Source organism: Ixodes scapularis, unplaced genomic scaffold, assembly GCF_016920785.2.
Source record: "Ixodes scapularis isolate PalLabHiFi unplaced genomic scaffold, ASM1692078v2 PGA_scaffold4__175_contigs__length_147842914, whole genome shotgun sequence".
NCBI lineage: Eukaryota > Metazoa > Arthropoda > Arachnida > Ixodida > Ixodidae > Ixodes > Ixodes scapularis.
Genome location: NW_024609879.1, coordinates 43,856,335 through 43,879,239, shown reverse-complemented (window position 1 = coordinate 43,879,239; position 22,905 = coordinate 43,856,335). Strand labels below are relative to the sequence as shown.

At 44.4% G+C, this 22,905-nt stretch overlaps 1 long non-coding RNA gene across 1 annotated transcript in view; it reads right to left on the bottom strand.

Moving 5' to 3' along the window:
* The window catches only part of LOC121837589, a 47,338-nt gene that overhangs the window by 897 nt on the left and 23,536 nt on the right, over positions 1-22,905 (bottom strand). Inside the window, exon 3 of the long non-coding RNA XR_006078231.1 lies at positions 5,984-6,101. This is a non-coding gene — a long non-coding RNA (uncharacterized LOC121837589). The remainder of the gene's footprint in view (positions 1-5,983; positions 6,102-22,905) is intronic.

The window sequence follows — 22,905 nt, the reverse complement described above, 5'->3', positions numbered from 1 at the left end:
GGCAAACCGAGTTTTGAATCGAGGCCATATTGTCACGCGCGTGTCTGAGCAAGTGCACCTCTGGATCGAATGGTTATCGTTCTTGACTGCCACGCAAAGGGCCGATGTTCGATGTCTGGCCGTGGATGCACCATTTGATGTTTTTTTGTAAATGTCGCATTCTTGTAAATTCAAGAGCCCCGTTGCCTGTTCGACAACTGAATGTTCTACGCGCCGAACCTTCCACGCCGATTTTTCTAGAAGCCCACGCGTGTACATAAGGGGCTCCGTGAGGGAGGCGGAGTCAGTCCGGCCCCTGCGCTATCCTGCTGTTTCGCTGACATCCACGCTTGCGATGCCGGATGATATCTATTGTGCTTCGGGTATAAGTTCGCCCCATTAAACGTTTAGTTTCCTTCAGTCATTCGTCGGCTAATCAATCGTAATTAGTGGCACATTGGTGAAGGTTTGGGTATCGCCTTCTATGCCAGTGAAACGTAACCCTTAAAATATCTGTAGGGATCGATCTTTTTCAGCTATTCCCCCTTCGATGAACCCTGAACCCGGGACAGCCGCCGCAACCAAGGCCAGCTTTCGGATTTCAGTTAACTGTCACAGCAGCCGAGGAAGGCGAACACTCCGATGAAGTGGATCGTGTCGCAAAAGGCACAAGCTTGCCTTTACGTCGTTTTCCTACCCTTTGCCACTCGGAGAGCGGCACGGTTTCATGGCCAGATTCACGAGGCCGTTCAAGGCTGGCGCGACCAGTACGACCGAGTGGTGTGACACAATTGGACGCCAAAACAGTGCCTGGATAATGCTTACTTAAGCGCTGGTTTAAGAACCACGAGCCAACGTTCTCATCGTGGTTTATCTGCACGAGCCTGTTAAAGCGGACGTTCGCTACTCCACAGTGATGGTAGATTGCAGAGGACCCTGTTCGAAAAGGCCGATCGACGCCTGTTTTGCTGCCACTGTGGGAAGCCAACCATATTTACGCCGTTACCACTACCGGCGAATAGGGCTGCAAGGCTTCCACCCAAACAACCCACGTCCATGCTACGATGAGCGACTGCGGGAGATCGAAGGGTACCTCCGACAACCTCAGTCTTCTTCACCTGCACATCGCCGCGGCTCTCCGTCGCCGTCACCACGAGGTCCAGCTTAGCCAATGAAAGGGCCCCGTTGCGAGAGCCTGTTGCTTTGTCAAGACGGTGAAACCAAACACGGAAACCCCCGGAGTTGGAGTTTCTACGGAGCGAGGACGTAAAGAGCCTTCAAAGAGGACGAGAACGTCCCTCTCGATCGTCGCCATGCAACGGAGCGACGCTTCTACAACGGTGTACAACAGCCTCAACGTGACCATCGACGGCCACGACGCGACGGCACTCCTGGACCCCGGAGAAGACTGCTCCATCTTGAGTGAGAGGTTTTCAAGCCGTCTTGTGGAAATGACGACGCCGCGGTATGACGTTCAGTTATGAACCGCTGGAGGGCACCTCCCCAAACCAGATGGGAGCTCTTCTCGCGTCGAGGGTCATGTTCGTCTTTCTGCAAGACTCTTCGAGGGGCGTTATCCTCGGAATGGACTTTTTCTCTACGAGGACGGCGCCGTCATCGACCTGGGTGCCAACCAGCTAGCGATACGAAAACTTGATCCACCAACGGAGGAACCCAGAGCGGTTATCTGCGGTCAGAGTCCTCAAGAAACACGAAAACGTACCGCCGTGATCCCGTGTTTTCTGCGGCAAAGTTCTGCTCGAAGGAAGCATTCATTTCCTTATAGAAACGAGAATCGGTGCCGCACGAGGAGTAACAGAACTTTAAGATGGGCGCGTCAAGATCCTGGTCACAAATTGTTGACAAAAGCCGCAACACTTGACGAAAGGTTTTGCTGTGGGTCACATCCACAAACCATAAAACTCAGCGTCAATCGTTGCACTTTCCGAAGAGAGGACATCATTGAAGCAGGCGAAATCGCCGCCTTTGGAACTTAGCATTGACTCGAGGCTCCCAGCTACTGAACGAGGACAGGCTGCTTGACGTTCTGAGTGAATTGGGCGAGTGTTTCACCACATTATCTAGCGTGCGACAAACAGCGGTAGCGAACCACGACATCGTTACTGATGGCTACGCTCTCCGTGTCCAGCAGTCGCCATACCGAGTCTCATGTAGGTAAGGGAGGTGATGTAACATCAAGTTTATTAAATGCTCGACGGATATCAAGTAACCCTCAAGAAGTCCGTCGGCGCGCTTTGTGGTCCTTATAAAGGACAGAACCATGAGGTTTTGCGTGGGCTACCGTTGGCTGAACGGTGTGACTAACAAGAACGTCTATCCGCTTGCCCGCTTTGTCGATACATCAGACCGGGTGCGCCGCTGCCGATAGTTTTCGTCGATGGACTTGAAAAGTGGCTACCGGCAGATTAAAGTCAACAAACGCGACCGCGAGAAAACTGCTTTCGTCACTCCCGATGGACTGTACGAGTTCAAAGTGATACCGTTAGGACTTCGTACAACACCAGCTATCTTCCAGCGTGTCATGGACACCGTGATAGAAGGTATGAAATAAAAAAGCTGCCTCGTCTACCTTGATGATGATGTAGTACTTTAACTAGACTTTAACGAACACCTGAGACGACTTCGAGCAGTTCTTTAAGCCATCAAGGCCGCCGGCCGGTTACTCAATTCTAGAAAATGTCAATTCGACTGTGGTGAAGTAAGGATCCTTGGCCACGTCGTGAACAACAAAGGTGTTCACTCTGACCTCGAGAAGACACGCGTCGTAACTGCATTTACGCGACATCTTAGGAGAAGACCTTGAGAAGACTTCTCGGACACTGTTCCTACTACAAGCGGTTTGTTCTGGACTTCGCGAAGCTGTCCGCACCGCTGCGGCACTTCAGCAGGACGCTGTAAAGTTTGAAAGGACAGAAAAAAATACCAGAGGTCATTAGATGAGCTAAAACAAATTATCCAGAATTTCCCGAGTCTTGCCATTTTGAGCAGTTTGTTGCAACAAAGATCGACATAGACGCCAGTAACACCGGACTTGGCGCGGAACTAGTCCAAAGCCTGGAGGCGGTAGAACGAGACATCGCCTTCGCAAGTCGGACGCTGTCTAATGCGGAGAGAAGCAACTCCACAACTGAAAAGGAGTGTCTTGCTGTGGTCTGGGGAACAACAAAGTTTCGCCGGTATTCCTGAGGAAGTCCTTTTTGTCCACCACTCGCTCTGCTGGCTCTGTAATTTGAAGAATCTTTGCTGACGATTCGCCCTGTGGAGCCTACGACTGTAGGCAATCAACATGACCGTATTGTACAAGTCAGGCAGGAAGTGCAATGACTTTGATTAGCTCTGCGGAACCCCGTCGGGGCCTTTGTTGCCTGCAGCAAAGGCGAGGACGACAAGTGTTTCCTCGGCACTCGGAATGTCAGCGACATTACAGCGCGCCAGTGGCCGAATCTTTTTCGTGCTTGGCTCGCATGCAAAGGGCCGAGTTAACATGCATGGTCGCGGATGAATATTTTTTGTTGTATCTGTAAATGTCGCGTTCTGTTGAATTCAAGAACACCGTTGCTTGTTCGGAGACCACATGTTCTCGACGCCGAACCTTCTACGCCGATTGTTCAAGAAGCTCACGCCTGTACACTCCGCGTGGCGAGCAGGAGTCAGTCTCGCCCCTGCGCATGATCCTCTTGTTTCGCTGGCATGGACGTCCGAGACGTTAAGCTTCTTCTCTTTGTCACAAGCCTGCCCCTTTGGACGCTCAGTTTCCGTCAGTCATTCGTCGCCTCATCAATTGCCATTAGTGACAATTTAAACATATGGCACCTCATAGGAAATAAATATTGACCATCGGATGTTCCCTCTTATTATTTTAGCTCCGTGCGGATGAAGTGACTGGAGAGAGAGATAGGATTGGCGCATTTGAACAAAATTTCAGGGACAGGCTAACCTTCTAGAGGGAGAAAAGCATCTCGGGGGCGGCGGGGGGGGGGGGGGGGGGGGGGGGGGCTAAAGAGTCCGGAAAAAAGAGGAGTTTCTAACACCCATAATCTTCATCCGTTAGCATTACACCCTCACCCCAGTGAACGTGAGAATGCTGATGACAACAATGCTCGTTTTAAAATTCAGGACCACATTAAATTGGTCCCACTTCTCGCGGAGAATTCAACTTTCCCGTTTTATATAGGTAATGGAAATAAATGTACATTAATTTTACTACATAAAATATATATTTTATCTCATTAAGTCGTACATGTTTTAAACGGCGAAACCATCGCCTCTTCCTTCGACAACCTAATATTGTAAGAACTACTTCGCGCGGTGCGTGAACAATGCGTAAAATGTCTTTTTTTTTGTGTGAAAACGTGTATAGCAGAAATGGCTATGATTCATGCGTCATATTCCATAAAGTTTACTATGTCGAGGCTCACGGACCTCGGAAGTAAGAAAAGGGGCTGCTCAGAGTTAGCTTATCAGAAGAATTATGCAGCATCCGGGTGGAACTGAATGCTCAGCTGCCCATTCAATGAAACGAACCATGTACTGAGGAGTATAAAATCTGACATTTAAAAAGTGTTCCGGTATTTCGTCTTATTGATTTTCAGGGACTATTTTCAAAATGTCATTCACCTTTCTGTGCCTGCTTGACGCGATTTGGCGTTCTAATGTGCTGCACGTAAAACACTTCCTATGACTATGAAGCAATCTCTCAGGAACCATTTGTAATTTCAAATTAAAAAAAATGTAGGACAATAATGATATACAATATGCGTCGACCTTGCTTTGAGTTTGTTTTTGACTTGTATTTTGAAGTCATAATAATTAGGAGTTCGTTCTTTTTAGAGTTATTTCTTTCTTAAATTTGGAGTTTGTGGTTCGGAGTTTCTTTTTCGGAAAAAGTTCGGGGTTTATCATTTTTGTATATTCGCCAGTTTTTTGTAAGTAGAATATTTTTTTTACTGTTTACTTTTACACTTTTTATAACGAGATTAAACAATATCCGGACACAAACGTACGGTATATTCATAATAACTCGCCTTTATCGAAGGATATGCCAGCAGCTGCACTTAGCATTGGTACTCATGTGATTGGCAATAATAACTGTACTACAACAAATGTTGAAATAAAGTGTTACTTTAGTGATTGTCAGTGCTTTGAAACACCTAAACATCCGGATGTAGTCCCTGGGAATCAAGTATCTTCAGCTGCACTGTCCCCTCTTAATAAAATTTACAGTTTCACGGGTTTCATTCTTATTAGAATACAAACAGGTCTCCTTCAAGGAAGCGCCCATAGTATTCTTCATGCTGAAAACAGGAGCAGTGACTTTTTTCTTGACCCAGAATTGCATGGGTCACGGAAACTTCAGTCGGTTAAATGTTAACTCCCTTTTGTGACGAGTTTGATATATCAAAGAAAACTAAAGTTGATTGCCCTCAGGAACACCGTCCTTGTGCTTTCAAAAAGATGTATCACTACGATACTTTTTTGTATTGGGTTTAATTTTACCGTAGTGACCTCGAAAATCTTGCTTTTTCGGATAAATCTAATATTACAAAAAATTATACCCCCGAGTGTTTTGTTGAAACTCTTCGTGTTTTTCCGAAAACACGGAATTTTATTTATAACCTACAAAATAATTAAATGCATTGTTGCTAGAATGTGCGAAGCGCCTTAGTCGATATGAGCGTGCCACCGAACAGCCCCACAATTATCCGCGTCGCCCGATAGAATGTGGGATAATTGCGAAGTGTACTAAGCTTTTCCGTAGGGGTGAATTAATAAAACATGGACAAGTGATCCTCAATATGTCGACAATCTCTACGATGGTCCGGCCGGTCGCAGAAAACTGCAGGACTGTAACAACCTCCGGGGAATGGGCTTCACATGCTGCTATTCTCTCTCTGTTGCCATGGCAATGGCTAAGTTTTAGAATATTGTTCCATGTGAGATGCGGGTGTTCTAAAGGTTAGAAATTTAGCTTTTTAACACTTACCGATGAAAATTGAATAAAGGCGTCCCGGTCGAACTGCACTTTGGCAGACACGGAGTTCATGGTGGCGTGGTCTTCAGGCGTCCCTGAATTTATCAGGTCATCGAAAGTGATACTGCCGCTGCAACAAAAAAGAACGTCGATTGACCGCATCCACGTAATTGGAGAAATTGTCTCTGAGCCCTGTCATTTACCATCAATACCTTTTTTGTCAGTTCCAGCGATGACGATACCATTTAGGCGGTAAGCACAAGTCGTTTCCCAAATCCCATAATAATAAACTGCATAAACCGCTTCAACAGTGACCTATACCATTATACAGAACCCCCCCCCCCCCCCCTCCCAACAATTTGATGTGGCCAAGTTTCAATAAACATATAGGACAAACTGCTCTTATGCGCGGGGTGTCTGAGACCTAGTGTAGGAAACTTCCTGTAAAGGAGCTTTTGCAGGCGAATGGGAGTGTTGGGTCTTTCTAACTACTCTCTTGAGTGGGATTCTCTTCTCCCAGCGGTGTCCCACTGCTGCTAAGCCTTGGAGAAAAAGCTATTTATCTTTATCTTCACACCAATCGCGCATATACCTGAGGGGAATGTCGTTACTGTAGGGTTGCTCTTCTTCTAGATGTTTTTTGTATGCAAGAAACAAGGGAACATGTGACGCGGTAACACATTCGACGAGTAAAGTTGATGGGATAAACGCTTATGCACGAAAACTCATTTGAGTGGCGTCTAATTCATAACTTCTACATATGCATGTTTGGGTGAGTTGTCTCTTCATGACTGATAGGTAACAGCGCACGAGATAACTCACACACTCAGAACACGCGCACACCGGCAGAAAGAAACCTCTCACGTCGTGACTTGAGACGTTCCGTTTTGCAAATGTTCGCGTGTCCTCAGTGTGTGAGGTATCATGTACGCTGTCATGGAAAGGTGCTTTTTTATTGTAAACGTTACTGGGTGGAGTGGCAGTCTTGACGTCCCTGCGAACTTCCGGTTTTAAAAAATAATGAACAAAACCCACCTAACATTGCCGCTTGTAACGTCGATAAAATATTTATTCACAAATTCTCTAGGCGAAAACTAAAAGAACAAATAATTTCGAGATTTGTTCACGCATTTTTTAATATTTTTTTAGCAAAATTGTCTCTAATGCGTTCAATCGTACAGACGAAGGCTCTCGCTGTCTGTGTAGTAGTTATGCTTTCTAGCCCTGGTTACATAAGCAATCTCGACAGGCTTGCAAAGACGGAGGTACGAGAAATTGCTTCAGCGGTTCAGTGATTCAAAGTTATAAAGGGTAAAATTGTCTAAAATTGATGAATGTGTAAGATTTTCCGCGCATCAATACTTTGAATCCATGTTGTACAAAAAAGAATATCTCCAAACTTCGTTTTAAAAACGTGCCTTTTGAGTAAAACTCGTCAAATTATGTGGCGCTGGAGAAAACCAGCCTTCAGCGTTAAGTCCTTATTTCGAACTCTGTTCGCGTTCTGCCCATTGAAAAGCATGTCAGACGGGCCTCAGCACGCACCTTTTATCGCTGCGCCGACATGTTCTTCCGCAGCATGGAGGCGGTCTGCTTTCATCGCAGTCACCATGGCAGCAAGCACCGAATGATTGGAAGCATGCACGGTACCACCGTGTGAAGCCACCAGCAGCTGGCACCATTTTCCGAACGCTGTCTGCTAGCCAAAGTTTAATAGGTTTGTAATGAGCAGCCACAGACTGTCGCCGCGAAGCGCCGTGAACGCAGACGAAAAGGTCCGAAAAGTCATTAGGCGTTCGTTACCATGGTGACGGCGATTAATACAGTCGGTCTTTATGCCGCGGAAAAACACTGCTGCTCAGTGATACGAGGCGTGTGCTGGGCCGCTTTCGGAAAGCTAACAAAAATAGTTCGAAATAAGGACTTTACGCAGAAGGCTGGTTTTCCCCAGCGCCTCATAATTTCACGAGCCTTACACGAAAAACGTGTATTTTTTGGCCATCCCACGCCGATTTTTTTTTTCGTAATATGGGTTAAAAGCATCAGACTGAAACATTTTTGTGTGACCCCCTGCGATAAAAAAAAAGAATAACTGTAGCCGAAAGCGTTCTTGTGCGGAGGTGCCAAAAGTACAATACCGACAAAGGGCAAATGCCGGTGTTTTCACCAACCCATAGCAAAAGGTGTCTTGCATTTTCATTGGCCTTCGGAAATAAACCGCTATTTTGTTATGGACGAAATATTAGTCTTTGACAAAGGGGAAAGGAAATACCGCGATGGCCTTGAAGTTTTGCCCACTACTAACTACAAGACCTGTTTCGATTTATCAAGTGTGGTATGTAAAGTGTTTCGTGTTTAAAGGTAAACCCGCAAAACAGTTTTTTTTTTATATCGTACTCAAATTTATTTTATAAAATCGAATTTATTCTACATCCTGCATTTTGACGTGACCTCGTTAAAAGAAGCTGCAACCTACAAATAAATATTGTTTAGGATTAGTCAATGATCTTTACTAGAGACCACTCAAGCTTCGTTTCAAATCTTAGACCACTGACAAGAAAATGGTATACTGTTTATCACTTCAGATGTTTCTTTCAAGACAATGCCTCATTGTACCCCTGTGCCTAGAAAAACGTCACTGATTTGTTTTCAATTTGGACCGTACTTTTTTGTCTTTTGGAGGTAGGAGGGTTTCTGTTTATATGGCTAATCGTTATAGATTTGCACATTTATTACAGAGCCAAAATTACTTCAGCCCGCTATTTTGCGCAGCTCGCGGAGCTTATGGAATACGATGGGAAGAAAACAAACTTTCCAGCGATTATGTTGAGGAGTTGACGTTTCTTTAAGTATCGAAATTGAAGCAACAAATGTCTGGAAGATTTGTTATGAGAAAATTAGTAATACCAATAAAATGGGGTTTATTGGGGAATCCAACAGGAATAATATCATTTGGTAGAACTGAGTTCTTATGAGCATGATGCGCTTCTCTGTCCGTATTTTTTTGTCTTAATAGTGAGGAAGTGGGAGGATGGCAAAATTAAAGTATAAAATATGAAAAGATTGAGAAGTAAAAAAGGCGCAAATTCAACAACACCTTACGAGTTAAAAAAAAAAGACTTCGAAAACTATAAAATTAGCCGATAGCTAGGTTACCTGTACAGCCCTTCGCGGAAAACAGTTTCGTAATCCTCGTTCGATCTCCCATCCGCAGGATTTGTATCCGCTCCCGAACCGTATTCGCTATGTCCATAAACTATGGTATCCGCATTCGATCGCATCCACGAATTTTGTATTCGCGAACACACCGCACCCAAAACGTTTTGAACCTCATCCTACCAACAATCCGCGCGTTCATTTTACATCTTGAAATTGGGCATGAATGAAAAGAAAGAAAACATATTGTTGCTACTTCACGAGCCGTTTTTTGGCTTATTGTACAAAATACCTCTCAAGTCAGATACGGTGAAATAAATTTCATGGAATTTTTAATGGTATTCCTATTACAAGCAACCATCCTTCTAGAAACACACACACTCTCCCGAGCAGATGCGATCCAAGCAAAGGAAATTTTAATAGTTATTTTTCTTATTTGGTTTTAACACCCACTTTACGGCCGCCCATGTTTTTGAAACATGATAAATACAAAGTTGCAGGCCAATGGGATACGGTAATTTTATTTAGGCCGAAAATAGAAAACGGCAACTGAAATGCGGTTACTCAAGGCGGCGAAATACTCCTGATACAACACTAAGAAAAGAAGGATCGAGATACACCTAAGCACTTCGTATGAGTTGTGAATGCCAAAGCATTTACATTATTATTATATGCAATTAAATGCAAAAGTGCAAGCGAGCTGGACCAGAATGACAAAGTAATCCCTGAGAAGGGGAACAAGAAGGGGAACAATCGTTGAAACTAACGCTGCATGTTAGTTAAATCGACCGGCCACCTTATGGCGCTCCGTGTCCGTCAGCACCAAATTAGCACCAGTCAGTGCGCCAACACGCGTGTTCCCCTTCTTGTACGGGAACACGCGTGTTGGCGCACTGACTGGTGCTAATTTGGCGCTGACGGACACGGAGCGCCATAAGGTGGCCGGTCGATTTAACTAACATGCAGCGTTAGTTTCAACGATTGGCCGTCCCATGGCGCTGCGTGTCCGGCCATTGGGATCCTGGTCGACGCGCGCTAGCCAATCGGATCGAAGCGGTGTAAAAGGTGCCTTGGCTAACCGGCAAACGGGAGCTGGCTTGACTTCGAGAAGGCTTTCAGTGCCGTTTGGCATGGTTTCAAATCTGATGACGCCGGCTCGCTCCATGTGACAGTTAATGCTTTCGCAATAATATCATATGATTCAGTAATGACAACTATTTTATCGGTTTAAGTATTCAACACGACGCCACCACTGCGTTATCCGAACCAAATACTCAGCCGCAACTTTCAATCTGCCGAGAAAAGAAAAACGCATACAAGGGCATTGTTTAATTTGTCGGGTTGCTTTGCTGAAATAGGTGATCGCCAGCGATCGGCGAACTCAGACTGGGTTGTTTTGAATTTTAAGACCCGCTAATGAGGACACTTTCTCCGCCAATACCTTTGATGCTAGAATGGCATGCAGGAACTGCACTACAAAAGTTATGTACAAAGGCTTCTGTTGGCTTACGTTCCGCCACTAAAGAAGAACGAGTTCAGCCTCCTGGATCCACTGGTACGTGATGTTTTTCAATGCGAAAGCGTAATTGTCTCATGGAGCGGCCCTGGCAATATCAGTTACTTGAAAACGTGAGAGAAATTTCCATTCTCCCTTTCGCTGAGGAAAATGGAATGCCCATTGGCTACGACGCGTCATAGTTCCAAGGAACTTCACCCCAGAGAGAAGTCCTCTCTTGGCGCTGCGGCCCGCTCGCCGATAAAAGGGAGAGGGTGGCAGACGCGCCGACGCCTCTCCCTTCCTTTTTTCGCCTCACGTGTCAAGGAAGCGTGACGGGTGGCCGGAGGCCCGTAGGATCTGGGGAGGAGAGGAGGAGCAGAGGGAGCAAGTAATTTTCGCTAGTCACTTGTTTTACGCTCTGCTTTCGTTGCTTTTTGCTTTTTAATCTGCTTTTTAATCTGGCGATGCGTGGTCTACCCGGGGCGCTGCAAGCGGTGCCGCAGGTGCAGCATGCGATCTACGCGGATGACATCACTCTGTGGTGTCGTTCGGGGAGCGACGGGAAGATCGAGGAAGGCCTTCAGAGTGCGGCCGACATCGCGGCGGAGTACGCTCGGAGCTGCGGTCTTCGCTGCGCCCCAGAGAAATCTGAAGTGCTAATACTGAACAACCCGCGGGAAAAGCAAGTCGAACACATCAACATCATGGTGGACGGACAGGCGGTACCCAAACCCAAGGTGGTGAGGATCCTAGGACAACACATTCCACAGGGTCTGAGAAACAAGGCGACGATAGAGTTGCTGGAGACTATGGCCACGCAAGTGGGCGGAATGATGCGAAGGAATAGGAACAAGAGGCATGGCATCAAAGAGAAGGAGGCGGTCCAGCTTGTGCAGGCCTTCATTGTCTCAAGTCTGACTTACGGGACTCCTTCCCTAAAGCTAAACAAGACCGAAATGAACAAGCTGAACGCTATCCTGAGGACGGCATACAAGAACGCTCTAGGATTGCCGGAATGGACAGCCACGGCCAAGCTGCTCAGGCTGGGGGTACACAACAGCATGGAGGAGCTTCGCGAGGCCCAGGTAATATCGCAACTGAAGAGGCTAGAGGCTACCACCAATGGAAAATGGCTGCTCCACAGACTTGGTATGGCAGTCCCGGGGGGCACCCAGGTTCCCGAGGGGAAGAAGAAATAGACCACGATACAAGAGAGAAGTTCAAGATCAGCAAACTTCCAAAGAACATGCACCCGGAACGGGACGAAGGACGTCGGAGAGCGCGGACCGCGGCACTCGCCCACTCTTGGGACAACAGAGAGGGGACCTCTTCGTGGACGCCGCCGGACCGTCACTTGGAGTGGCTGCAATCGCCGTGGCCAATGCTCAAGGGAAGATTCTTCGAGTGGCATCGATTCGGGCAAATTCGGCGGAACAAGGGAGAAGGTGGCCATTGCCCTCGCCGTCAGATGCAATCCCCGAGCCACGGTGATCACCGATTCGCAGAAGGCCTGCAGAAATTACGCTCGAGGCGTTTTGGGATTACCAGCGTTACGCATATTGAAGAAAGTTCAAGTTCAAGCCATGGAAGTGCATTTCGTATGGGCCCCGGGTCACATGGGGCATACAGGAAACGAGGCGGCTAACGCCGCGGCCCGAGCAGCTCTTTACCGGGACTCGTCTCCATGTCCAGTGGAACCCGCGCCGGATATGCCTTACAACAAGTACCTGACAACTCTGCGACAAGTAAGAAAAGAATTTCATGCACTGCACAAAAGTCTAAGCAAAGAAGAAGAGTTTATTTGGCGAAGGTTACAGGACGGACACGGTCACTACACCGACAAAACTCCACACCTGGTACCCGGAGCGCTTTTATTCGACGAGCTGTCCCTTCTGCGAGGCACCTTGGGCCGACGTCCATCTCCTGGCATGGGTGTGTAAGAAGATCCCTGGTCTGACCCCGTTGGAGGAGCCCAAAAAAGAAGAGTGGGAAGCAGGACTGCGCAGTGAGGAAGCCGACAAGCAGAAGCTGCTTGTGGGAAGAGCCGGCGTAGTCATAGCTGCGATTGGAGCCCTGGACTAGGGGCACCCCCCCTCTCTCCATATCTCTTTTATCCTCCTACCTTTCCCCCCTTCTGTCATTCTTTATCATAAACAATGTCTTCAACAACACCATGTTGCGCCGCGGAGGGCCGGGGCGTGCTCTCCGCTGTCCTCCGCGCAGCGGAGGACTAGGCGCGCTGCGTGTAAGAATGGGGAAGCATTTCTACACTTTAGGAGTCATAAATATCCTCCTGCTTTTATAATTAAAACATTCAAAAATTTGTTAGCAACCTAAAATAAATTACGTTAATATTTCTTTTTTTAGCTTATTGCTTGCCATGTTTGCTACTTTGTCGTCAGTGTCGTCGAAACCATATAGGGCAACCTTGGTTTCTCTTCCCGTTTTCGAAGGAGGTCCTCAAGCAGACATAACCTCGACATCTTCGATTTGAGCTTTGTTTGCCACTCCATGTTCTTTGTCAGCCAAGAAAACATCCATGTCATCATTGTTTAATGCAGCCTTTCTGTATGGTTATGGAGCAAAGGCGCGCTCTTTAGTTTGGTGTGTTTAAAGAAATGAAGCAATCTAGTGGAAGCTGTGCACCTGTAAATTTTCTTGAAGAGGCCGTGAGCATATATCTTTGAGCGCGTGCGAAAGCCCAAAGTCGTTAATTTCTCTCCCTAAATGCTTCAGAAGTTGTTTTCCCCACACGGCCAGCAAATCGAAAGTTAGATGATATGACGACTCCAAGGGGCATCACTTGCCACCTTGAAGGGGCCAATCAAGTGTTCACGAGACAGTGTAAGTTATTTTTTCCTATACCGCCTAAAAGCCTTTTCGAATTTTCTGTCAGAATTGCAGCAATTTGATGACAATGAGAAAAAATACATGGCAACACACTGCTGTTCCACATAGCTTAGACATCACCTTTGAGCGGGAACAGATTGGGATAAGGAAGGTTGAAAAAGGGGCGAAGGTAGCTTTTTTACATTTTGGCTGATTGACAGATTTTTCTTTTTGCCCGATGAACGTTTTGCAGTTTTTCCCTGCTAAACAAGAACACTCTTTTCAAGTGCGTTTGATGCCCCTGTATTCTATACATCTTATACGGTTAGCATTTCTTGTGAGATGAACGCTTAAAAGCTATATTTTGACAGAATCAAAACTCTCTTGGGGTAAAAAACAATTTTTCACCCAATTCGCACTTTTTTTTTAAACAATGATTCTCTGCCACAAGTATATTTTTCTTATGGCTTTCTTCGCTGTAAAACTATCTTATTCAAATTATATTTACTCTTCAGTCGCGCACGTGCATGGGCTGCCTCTGGAAATAAATCTACATCCGAACCGGCGGATATCTGCTTCTGACCCGCCTGTGCAGCCCATGGCATCCACATCCGATCCCCAATCCGACAAATCAGAATATTTTTTATCCGCATTCTCCTGTTGACTGCCTTTGTCCTATGGGGACCTCTGGTACACCGCGGATGGGCATTGCTTTATAGACTGTGACAAAGTAAATGTTTCAGGGGAAACCTCTCCCTTCCCGTTCCACATGAGCAGAGCTAACGCTAAAAAGAAGGTTGCACCTCTACAGCCTTCGCTCTGCTGAAGTAGACATGAGTAGAAAGAGCTTCCACTGTCACCAACTATAGATGTATGTTCCGGACCAAGGAGCAGCTGCTTCGTAATGTCACCAGCGGAATGAGAACGGCAATTAAGTCTTTCTGTCATCGTGCTAGCGTGGTCAAAGCAGGATACGATGCAACCTTCGCGTGCTGGAGGACGGACATGTCAAGGAGTGGCCCCGTCGTCCTCATTCTCTGATTAATCACCGGGTTTCGAACGTGTAAATGTTTCTTCTTTTTTTTTTTTCTTCTTCTTAGCGAACTGTACATAAAGGCTGAGCGATGAATTGCTTATGTGACACCCGTCTGATAGCTGTCTAATTCAGTGAGCTTGTAGTTCATAAAAAAAAACCGTAATAATTAGATCTGAATTTTTGTGCGGGAGGCATTTATATTAGTTATTTATTAAGATATCATAATTGTCTTTAAAAATCAAATACAGCAGACTTAATAAATTTAAATTAGATGTTTACGAAATCTACATTCGTTTACTTTGACATAAACAAATGAAGCTAAAAAATAACGATTCGTTAGAGGAAGCACACTTAAATCGTCTTCATTTGCGCTCCAAAATCTGAATAATCAAACTTTTTTTTTTTTTTATTTCTTGCATGGAGGCCACAGAGAGTATTTTTCAATGTATCGTTGATGGCACTCCTACCCGCAGCGTGAAGTCACAAAATGACTTTTTGGAATCTCCGTTCTCGAGCATCTTCAGTGCCTATTAGAGGTTTGCACGCGCACTCTTGCTATTTTTTTTTTTAAAGCGAAGGAAAAGACGTCACGACCGGTGCCAGTGCGGATTAATATGTGGCAAGCTTTCACTTGCACAGGTGACCCTCAAACGGCAGGCGATTGGCGGCCGAAGGATCTTCTTACGACGTAAGGGCCGGTCAGAGGACATTAGTGTTTTAACGCGTTTAGTTACAATTTCAGGAAAAAACGAACATTTCATTCAGATTCACAGGATAAAACTATGCTATAAATAAACCTATATCTCATCTGTTCAGAACAGTGTTCCATCTTGCCCTTAAGAAAGCTTTATTTAAAATTTTTCTTCGAGTTCTGAACACATTCCTAGAGATCATTCATTATTCTTCTAGATTTTTCTTCATCTTTCGCGTACTGATTTTGTCGCAACTGGGTATTACGTTACTGAAGAAAATGGAAGGTAAAACTCAACCTCAACGCACCCATCTTTTCCGGAGAGAAATAATTTTGTCGTGCCTTATTACTTGTTAAAATATTCCTTGCCTTATGATTATTTACGCAAATATAAAGCAAATACAGATCAAATGCACAGAAGTATAGGCTAGCAGTATATATATATATATATATATATATAAATATGGGACTGGTTTGTTTTTAATCATTATAGTAAAACTGGTATGATTTATATTCAGGGTTTAAATTATATTGATTTTAATTCTGCACCCTAGTTCTGGTAAAGCGAACGGGAATTAGGGTAGTGGTAAGAGCAAGACCGTTTTAAACGCAAAGCAGTAAAAAAAAAAAAAAAAAAAAAAGAAAAGGCGGGCTTCCGCCACTTGCTTTTGATTAGTGGAAAAAAGAGCGCAGGCGGTAGGTCGTCTAACTGTAAGCCGTATAATTGCACTAGAACATTGCTTATATTTAGATAGAACCAAACTTGTCACATCTGAAGGGCAGACGATACGCTCCTCGTCTAAATAACTAAATATATTATCTCCTTTTCCATCTTGGAAGAGTGGGACGATTACGGTGATTACATAGAATTATAGCTTAAAATACCACATTTTCGTAAGCGAGAAAGAACAGTCAAGTTTGTAATTCGAATCTAACAATAATGACCCGAGCAATTTGATCTGAATTTTTGATATCTGATGTTACAGTAATTGTGCAATTCCATGCATCGAACATCAGCACTGCTGTCGAAAATGCGGGTTTGCTCGTTGTAACCCATAGCACTGGCAATTATTTCGCCATATGATTGCGTGGCAAAATGATTCTCAGTGGCCTCGGTTAGATCTAAATCATGGATGTATTCATAAGTATTAACGCACAAGCCATTTCGACGAAATAAAAAAAGTTCCTTTCTTGTATTGCTCAGACAAAGGAGTCCTGATCGCGGTTTCTTGTTTGTACTCGACGATAGGCATGCACGTCGTCGTTTTGAACGAAAATTGCTCGGTAACCTACGGCCAACCTTGCGCACTATAACCTCATTTTCAATCGTTAGGTCGATTGAAATAAGAAAATACTATCAAAATACAAATAAGAGCAATAATTGAACCGGTCTCTTTCGCTAACTTGTTGCTCCCAACGGCTTCGAGAGATGTGTCAGGTCAAGGGTCAGCAAGACGTTACCCGATTCGAACAATTCAGCCACAACCGTCCATTCCTCTAGCCAATTGATTAACACGCAATGATGTGCGGCAGCTCGGTGTTTATTCGTGATACACCTTTATTCGTTCCGCGTTCCATTCCCGTGTTGATTTACTCTTAGACAGGGGTATCGACTCATGCGGGCAGATTGTTTCATTTCCTACATACTTCAGCGACCAAAGGCTTTGGAGTAAATAATAGGTGGATATGCGTAAAAGCGGCTGTTGACCATGCGTAATAACAGCTTTTGCGGTCACTTGTTTTGTGCATACTGCGACCTGAATTGTGGACATTGAAGGAATAAACAGTAGTGCTTAAAATAAATAACTAGTGAGCAAGAAACAAAAACAGGACACTAGAAATATCGTTTTAACATCACGCATCAAACAGGGTAAGTTTCCCTGTTTCTAGTATAAAGTGACCATAGGGATGCATGGGTCTATATCCACCAACGCTGTTCCACAACTCAATAGTGCGTGGCAAAACATCATTTTTAGAACAATTGAGGTGAAACTGGAATGCAAACCATGTTCGAAGTATGAGACCGCCTCGTGCGAGTGAGACCTTTTAAATGATTGTAGTTTATCCGCTGAATGTCACGATCCTCGTTAACTATTTTATGAAACATCTTCAGTCACTCGACGGTCGTCATGAGAGACAAAGATTCAATTCCCAAGACTGTCATCGCAGACGATGGTGAGAAATGTCGATCATACCTATTTCAAACAAACCTAACAGCCTTAGCCTGGATTAAATCAAAAAGAATAATGTTGTTTTTTCTTAAATACGGGTCCTAGAAAACATATATATGTATATTCAAAAACTGCGGGAAGAGAGTTTTATACAGGATTCATTTGACCTCGTTAGGAGAGTATTTCAATGTGCGTTTGACGCACTTTATCCTTCGAAGGGCGCGAGAAGAAATGAAGTTAATATGCTTGTCCCATTTAGGGATGGACGTAAAAACAGTACTTAAGTATTTTAATTCATAAACCTAATTTAAAACTGTATCATCAGTTTCATTCCCAAGCTCCAAATGCAATTTTTATTTGTAAACATTTTGAACACAGTTTTTTGGAAGTTTTGTTTCATCTATTATTTTTCGTTTCAGTTAAGAAAACGCTCTAAGAATTCACGAAGTAGTAAGAGTTAATCATTTTAGGAAATACCACCATTCTACTGAACGCAATCGCCGACATAAAAACAATTTTTTTTTGTGTAGTTATTATACATATTGGAGAAAATAGGCGAATTGTATACTGGGGATGAACTATATTGTACTAAGCTCCCTAGGCTGGCGCACCTTCGATAGTGCTACAGCCACGCACTGCTGAGAAAGCACGTGTTAATGCACTGTGTTTCGTTCGCTCATCGTCTCGTTCTAAAGAGACGCGTAGGAACGCCGGGAATGCTATGCTAGCCTTTACAACGTATTACAAATATTTGACGCCAAGTATGTTCTTATGAACAATGCGGAAACTGTTTGGGTATTTTTATTCGATCAGACATTCAAATGTTTGGCCACTATTCGGCACTTTGCGATTCCAATTGGATTCGCCTTAAGCGTTTTCGCTATTCGCACAACTCTACATTTTCTATAATTACAATCGACAAAGACATTCCATAATATGAAGTTCGATACAAATATATTAGAGGTCCCTCGGCAGAAGCCTAGGTGAGTCCCTTAGACGCCCATGTGACACCCGTAGGCACCCCTTTTTGGAGTCCACTTTGTGTCACTTGGGAAGGCTCGAAGCTTTATATATACATATGTGTAATGCTTGTGAATGAAAGACTCCATTACTTTGCGACCCAATAACCTTCCAGCTCTTCCTGTTGTACGAAGGCTCGTGCAGCTAGGATGCGTGTTTTTTAGGGACAAGTTGAATCTAGAGCAACAAGCCGTTGACAAGAGATCTGAAGCTCAGGGAAATAAGATGTATAGGCTTAATCAAAGAACCACCATGCATGATTTAATGGGCTCATGTCCACGTCTACGGGACTACCCTAGTACCATCTCTTTTCTCAGCATCACGCAAAGCGAGGGTCGGGTTTCCGGGTGACAAATCTGCATTATTTTCAGAAACGGAGCTAAACGGATTACAGACTACAATTTTTTTTTTCGTACAGATCTCTTGTTCACTCGACTTTTTAGATAAGTCATGACGTCGTGGGATCTTCAGGAGACCATTTTCCGGCCTACTTTTGCTTCAGCTTTGTTACTTATATGGATTCGGTTATATCAGTTCGTTCGTTTTTGCAAATAGGGGATTTGCTTGATTTTGATTTGCAAGGATCATAGGATTTTCAGTAATGTGTGAAAATAATAAAAATAACATTATTTGAACATATGGGTGCCTGAAGGCTTCTTTTTTCTAAATATTCAGGGCTTCAGCGGAACTAAAACTTAAGTGCGCTTATATTTATGACACAGACGTTATATATTTTTTTCTTGCAAGGTACTTTTGAAAGGTCTGTTCTGAAAAAGACAAGTTCATATACGAATCCGATGATACAGCATTATTAGCCGCTATTAAAATTGTGTTTCCTTTTACAGACTACGTGGTTTTTACGGAATATCTATACTTTTGATATTGCGACAAAGTTGCTAGATTCGTACTTTCATATTCTCATCAACTACTAAAAAATAATGAACGAAAACTTCTGGAATTGATATCTTAAGCTTTACTGAGAGCAGGATAAGTTTCTTTCAATTCTTACACAATGCTCTTAATACAACAATAAATTCGCACTGCACGGTAACTTTTTAGAATAATTTAGCTCAAAGGAACGTCGTTGCCAGACTTGATAATTTTCAAATTTGCACATATGGTGCAACTGATTATCGTTTATTACTGAATAAAATTAAATAACAATTACTACGCACTGAGTCAATTGCGCCTTAATTTGAATAGTGGTAGTTATATTTAGACTGTTAATTAGGAACGAAGTATTCAGCCGCGGAGAGTCTATCCAAAGAAAAGTCACTGAATTTAAATATACCTTTATAAATATCAATAAAATAAAAAAATATCAAAATAAAAAGGCTCAGCAAGTACCACTAAAGACACGCATCATACTGAATATTAAATCCTTGATTTAAGTTACTTACGGTTTCCGGGTGTTGCCTATGGTGATGACGTGTTTCAAGAACGGCAGCCTGGAAGCATGCAGCCAATGTTACGGCACTTTGAAGAGATTCAGCTGCTACGTTTACTGGCATGATTAAACTAAATATTTCCATCCTCACCCTTGGCTGTTCAGCTCTCCGGGTGCAGAATTCTCCACTTCCGGTGCTATCTGGAGCAACATCTCGTAGAAATTTTTATCGGCATATTTTTCTGCAAGGATCAGAGCCGCACACTCCGTCTGAAAGCAATATATGTATTTTTGTTGACATAATGGCGGCACTAGGTGGCTAAAGCTGAAAGTTTCATTTGTTCAAGGAAGGGAAGTTGTGTTACATCTCCTGCCTGCTCTGTTACTGAGACGGGTCGAGGAGGAGACACAAGGGGCAGCACAACTCTTCTGGGCACCATACGTTTATCGAACTTCAGTTTTCAGGCAAATTTATAGGTGAAGTTGTCATTTTACCTGAAGGACACGCAGTGGTAGCATACTTTTCTCACTTTCCACCACTTCATAATGCCGTTATTCACGTATTGTTTGACGTGCCAAACGAATGCTTCATGAGAACCAGTTTCACAATTACTACTGCGTCATTCGCCAGTTACACTGCATTCCGGGTAACGACCCTGGATGCCAAATGACAGCGCACCGCTCTGGTCTGACACTACACGCGCTAGGCACTGGGTAGAGGTTATACACAGAACGGGCAATGGTGGCACGAAACAATTCGAACGAGAGGACTCTAAGTACGATGCAAAGAACAATTCACAGTGTCCATATGAGTACCTCAATAAAGAGCTCTCTTTAGTGTTCGTTCTTCCAATCAAAGCGTTTTTCAGCACGAGCAATCGGGTGTTTCTAAAATTTTTGCATTTAAACTATACCCTATTATAAAAAAGTAAAGAGTATGGTGAACCTTTTGCGGTACTTAAGGTATTTGTTACACCTTGTACGGTGTTTTTTTTTTTTTCTTTTTTTCGCCAACGGAGAGTGGTTTATGACGGGGAACCCAACTTATACGTCACTTTTGTTTTTGGTAGACGCAAATATTCTCATTCAGCGGCTCCGAAACTTACGCTTGCGCTTGCGCTTGCGCACGATCAATCAATGGCAGTCAATTTAAGGGGGATTCACCAGGATTTACTTGTAGCCTTTTAGTGATAGTTGGCGAATAAATTTTGTGGAACAAACAATTAACTCGCAGCTGCGCCTCCACGTCAGGCACTGGGGGTGGGCTCCGGCAACGGGCTGGTGGTGGTGGTGGTAAAAACTTTAATTCAGTATGTTCAGTGATGACGCACCCCGGGTCAGGTCCCCAAGTCCAAGGCCCCGCAGGCCACCGCTACCCGTCTAGCCCGTTCGAGCAGCGCTCGCTGCCGCTCGGGGCGTGAGCTGAGTAGAGCTGAGTAGAGCAACGGGCTGTTTGCTGCCGATACAGTCGGATGAGCGTTTCTTCGTACGGGGTCAGCCACTACCTGGTGCGGTCTAACTGCCAGTTGGGGACGAGAAACGTCGTGAAATGAATGGCTCTGACTTCCGACTGGCACCGAAATTGGAACAACGTTCGAACTATTGAAACGTATTTTGTGAACTCTCTATTTACTGATGTTGCAGTGCGTTTATAGTGCACTTGAGATTTCAGTATTCCCGTGTGCGTCCTTTGTTTGCAGATGAAGGCGCTCAGGCAACTGACGCTTTGTCATCGTTGACAAAGCGTCAGTTGCCTCGTCGGTGGCGTTGATCGCTTGTCTATTGCGTGGAATTCGGTTTCCGACAAATACGCTCCGGTATGTTGTATTAGATTTTAGTAGCGCATAAGTTTGCTGTTAATATTTGCTCCACTGTGCTCAGCCTTCAGAGGCGAGCCTTTGGTCAGTAGCATCAGAATATAAATCACGGTCGTAGGTAGAAACGAGCCTCTGAGTGGCGCCTTTATCAGCGCTTGTAGGTTCGGCTCGTGCTTTGCTCGCTTTCGGAATCGACGGACACGTGCCGGTTGAGCTGTGAACATTGCATGCTCAGCAGTACGACGTTCACAGCACAGCAGTAAGCGAATACATGCTGGCTTGTGCGTTCTTTAGCGTTCAGGCGTGTGGTATGTGCTTTTTCTCACTTTCGTGACGACCAAAAATCATAACCGATTTTTTTTTCTGTGAAAAATCACAGCAAAAAACAGTGTTTAAGGATGTGTCAGCATTTACTTGCCAGCGCTAATGATATGTGAAAAACCAACAACAGTGCAGCACATTCAGCGTTTTATCAAAACGCTAACAGTGGTTTTCTTTCGGTCTTCCGTAATTCTTATTTTTATTTCACATTTATTGTTCGTGTGCAACCGGAGTGAACATGCCGAGTTAAGGGTCATTTCTGCAACGAGTGAACACCGCGCATGTACAGCTTTAAAGAGGTCATGAAATGATTTTTGGCCTGGGATAAACGAACTTAAATTTGGCCTTACTTAATCGCATATCGTTTGGTGGGTAAAAAAGAAGAGGCCAGAAACTCAAAAGCCAGCGTTTCGGTAAAAACATTTGAAAATATAGCGGACTGCTTCGTGACTCCTTTCCTTCAAAAGCTCTCCGCCTTTTCACTGCGATACATCCGTGGTGCAAAACGCACGGCAGCCATGCCAAATTGACGTTCGCCGACCCCAGCTCACGCATTGGACAAGAGAACTGCGTCACTCGGACGTATGCGCTCGTCAAGAATCAATTCGTCCAGGAATAATTGAATAGACCTATCGCTATACAACTCAAGCATCAAGGAGAATGCAGGGATTGGTGTTTCACGCGCCGCACGTGCTGGCGTCAGCAGTAGCAACTTTTCTAAAGCAAATACTTAAAACAAATGGCATCTTGCACGCGTGTTCGTCAACACTATATTTTGGTTACTTACTTCGAATCTTTTATACGAAGAAGGGGTGCGCGTGTGGCGCGTGGAACATCAATCCCTGCATTCTCCTTGTTGCTTGGGTAATATAGAAAATGGTCTATTCGCATTCGTGGCCAATAAATGCCCTGAAGGAACTTAACATCACTGGCGAATGCCGAGTTCGACGGTGTGCTTAAAAAGCACTATGAAAGCTGAAGACATCGCACCGGTATCCTAGGCAGTCA